Genomic DNA, 3,722 nt, shown 5'->3' with positions numbered 1-3,722 from the left:
GGTGTATATTTCCCTAAGACTTACAAATGACAACATAATATACAATAATACGTTGTGGTATAGTGGACAAGTGATTCAAGTATGTGTGACTGACAAAGAGTTATTTTTAGGTGTGTGTAATTCCCCTTTTAAAATTAAATTAAGTGAAGAAATAACAGTTAAGAGAAAATGACCCCCGGTTAAGTTAATATACAGTAATATTGGTACTCCTTAACCTCAGTGAAATGCAAGTAAAAACTTGGATATCACTAACAAAATAATAATCACTAAAATTACAGCAATTCTATAAACATTTCACAGTTAATGTGAGGTAAAATGTTTAAATGCTAACCAATATTTCACTCTTTATGTGAAGCAAAAAATTTAAACCAATTTTTCAATCTTAGCTAAGCAAAAACACTAAACACATCTGCTTACAGTGCGTGCAAATAAAAGTGAGGAAAACTCAAATAGTCACTCAGACTTTCATTCAAACTAAGGGAAACAGCAGAGGAAAACTCAAATAGTCACTCAGACTTTCATTCAAACTAAGGGAAACAGCAGAGGAAAACTCAAATAGTCACTCAGACTTTCATTCAAACTAAGGGAAATTGAAAGTTTCTGCTGAATACTTATCGCTCAAAAGAAGTAGCTACGCACGTATCAGTATTAGAAAATCTATATGAACTGTGAAATATCTAGAAACTGTATCAATCTTATGAACATCTGTGTAATTCTATAAAAATACTGCTCTTACAAGCCCCATCTTAAATATGAAAATAAACCCTCAAGTGATATGTTCTTGTTAGATCAACTGGTTAGTTGGCAGTGTAGATGAAGAGCGATCTCGTTTTTAGTTATCATCTGATTCATCAAGAAGGACAACTAAACTCACTAATTCAAAACAACATTATTATTCCTGCAAGAAAATCAAATGAAAAGACTTTAATCCTCACTTAGCTTAGTTCGCCAGTTAAGGAAAACGATAGTTAGTAACTCACTCGAGAATTTTTCTGTGTCGAATTAGAGAACTGTAAAAACAACATAATTTAAGAAACATTTTAACTATAGGGATGGAAAAGATATAGTATGTTCCCGTACTACATCTGCAACTGGTTCATCCACAGCCACTGGCTCCAACAATACCTCTAGTAAAGCAGAAGTCAAGGCAGACATTAAAGAATATGGGGTTTCTCTTGATGTATTTCACTGAGGGATATTTAATCATTACCAAATGATGACACCAGGTATGTGCCCACTTCCTGTCAGAATATTACATCCCGAAGCCCCAAAAGGCCTTCCCACAGTTAGTCATCTCGAAGTGTAGCTGAGTGCCTGTAAGGGAAGTCCAATATAACTGCTAATATTTGGCTAACACTTACAACAATACCAGTGGATACTCTAACGACCTTTATCGCCACTGGTGGAATGACCACCTAAATGAGGAGAGAGCTGGTTGTGACTGTCACTCTACCACCATTTCTGATGATAAGACCCTTCAGTATAAATGAAGAGGTTTCCATCTCAACAGCTGTATGAACCCTTGTCGAAGTGAGTGACCTTAACACCATAATTATCAACTAAAAAGTCCCCCAAACTATTTCAATAAAAGTTAAGAGTCATCCTGCTGACGACCTCACCTAACACCATTATTTTTGTCCAGACTGTGCAGCAGATTCAACTTCTAAAGAAGTACTGTCATGTACAACCCAGAAAAATGTTGACTGAGCTAATGCTCAATAAGAACTTTCGAGATGGAAGAAGGAGAATGACAGAGTTAGTCTAGACCAGGAAGTCAATAGCCTTGGCCCGATAAAATCATCAAGGACATCAAAGCAGCCGGTTGACAATTCACTGCTGCTTTAGAGAGTCTGCTTTTTGTGTTAAGATGAGGTAAGTAAGACCATATCGCTGCTTTTGAGATAGATATGTATATTTTTATTTGAAGCATTGTAAGTATTATCTATATTTATGTATTTTGTTATTAGTTTTTCGTTTTTGTTTTTCTGTATCGGGCCTTTATTTAACGTGTCGTCAGTTTGTGTATATGCATTTGCAAACTGTGATTATAGTTCTTAGTTTTGTGTATAGTTTGCAACTTGCAAAGGGTTTATTTTCTAGTATTATGTATAAATTTCAGTGTGTATTAAAATATATGTTCCATTATTTCTAAACAATTTGTTTTGTGATTTGTATTTCGTATTAATTATAATATTGATTAATGTTGAAGGGTACTCGCTCTGTTTTCCGTTGTTAAAGTTGATTCATTTTGTCGCACGTGTATTGTTTGTTAAAGGGCCATTTTTTTATTCTGAGCTGTTCCATTGATTCTGCATTGATTGTTTGTTTTGTTTTTTGAATTTCACGCAAAGCTACACAAGGGCTATCTGCGCCAGCCGTTCTTAATTTAGCAGTGTAAGACTAGAGGGAAGGCAGCTAGTCATCACCACCCACTGCCAACTAATGGGCTACTTTTTTTATCAACGAATAGTGGGATTGACCATCACGGCTGAAAGGGCGAGCACGTTTGGTGTGACGGAGATTCGAACCTGCGACCCGCAGATTGCGAGTCGAGCGCCTATAACCACCTGGCCATGCCGGGCCAGATTCTGCGTTGAAGGTTTCATTGTCACTATCGTATTATAATATTGTAATTTAGTATCTTTTTTTCCAGGGTTATAATTTTGATTACATATTTGAAAGTTGAAATTGTTAACTAATGTTACCAATGTACTTTTCACTATACAAAATTTCATTGTTAAAGGGTTTTTTATTTTATTAGAAGGGTTTGCTTTGTAACTTTGTATTCCTAATGTGAAAAATCATACATTGTAATTACATTGATAAAAGGTTGAATTTCGTTGCTAAAGGGTAGTGTTGCATGACAGTACTAACAGGGGCAAGAGAAAGTTATCATTGTTTTTGATCAGTGTGCATCTTATTTGTTTTAAAGTAAGAATTAATTGTCGGTGTGAGGACAACCCTTAAGTGAAGCGGAAAGGAAAATCGTTGTATATAAACATAACATACCTTCTTGTTTAAACATAATGTGTGTTTTTCTTCTCAAATTAGTCAGTATGTGCAATAATCACGAAATTTGTAAAGCTACTTTCATTCTAGTTGCCTTTGTTTTTTGTCATTTTGTTTTTGACGTAACATATGGTGTTCCTCAAGAGATGAGACGATCAGTGTGAACACTTGAGGCATTCAGTGTGAGCGTCTCACAGCACTTCGGGTGTCATGCTTGACACACTACTCAGTGAGTCAAAATGGTGGCAGGTTACAAATACTAAAGATGGTGTTTAGCGTTTTGTCTCTTCTGTATGCCGGTGCCAATGATGTTGTAATTCCAACACTGCTTGCTGTTGAGTTTGTAGAGTGTAATACTATAAGCGTAAAGGTATCCGTATTTCTTAGCCAAACTGAAAGTAATAAAACTATGGCGTAAAATGGTATCTGGATTTAGGTAGTAAGCCTAACTAACAGTAGCACGAACAGTGCAATACTACAACTATTACTAATAATAATAATAAAACTATAAGTATTAGTTAGTTTGGATGAGGGTCTAAAAAAAAAAAACAGTTTGGAGAGAAATAGTTTACGATCCATTTAAGCGACCGTCCATAAGCAAACATACATGTTGTGTACGCGTATATTGAATAAAGATTGTTCATAGTATTTTGTTACAATTGCACCCAGTCTCTTTATGTTTTCCTCTCAAACTGAATTACTCAGAGATAAGT

Source organism: Limulus polyphemus, unplaced genomic scaffold (assembly GCF_000517525.1).
Source record: "Limulus polyphemus unplaced genomic scaffold, Limulus_polyphemus-2.1.2 Scaffold2363, whole genome shotgun sequence".
Taxonomy (NCBI): domain Eukaryota; kingdom Metazoa; phylum Arthropoda; class Merostomata; order Xiphosura; family Limulidae; genus Limulus; species Limulus polyphemus.
This window is presented reverse-complemented; position numbering follows the sequence as displayed.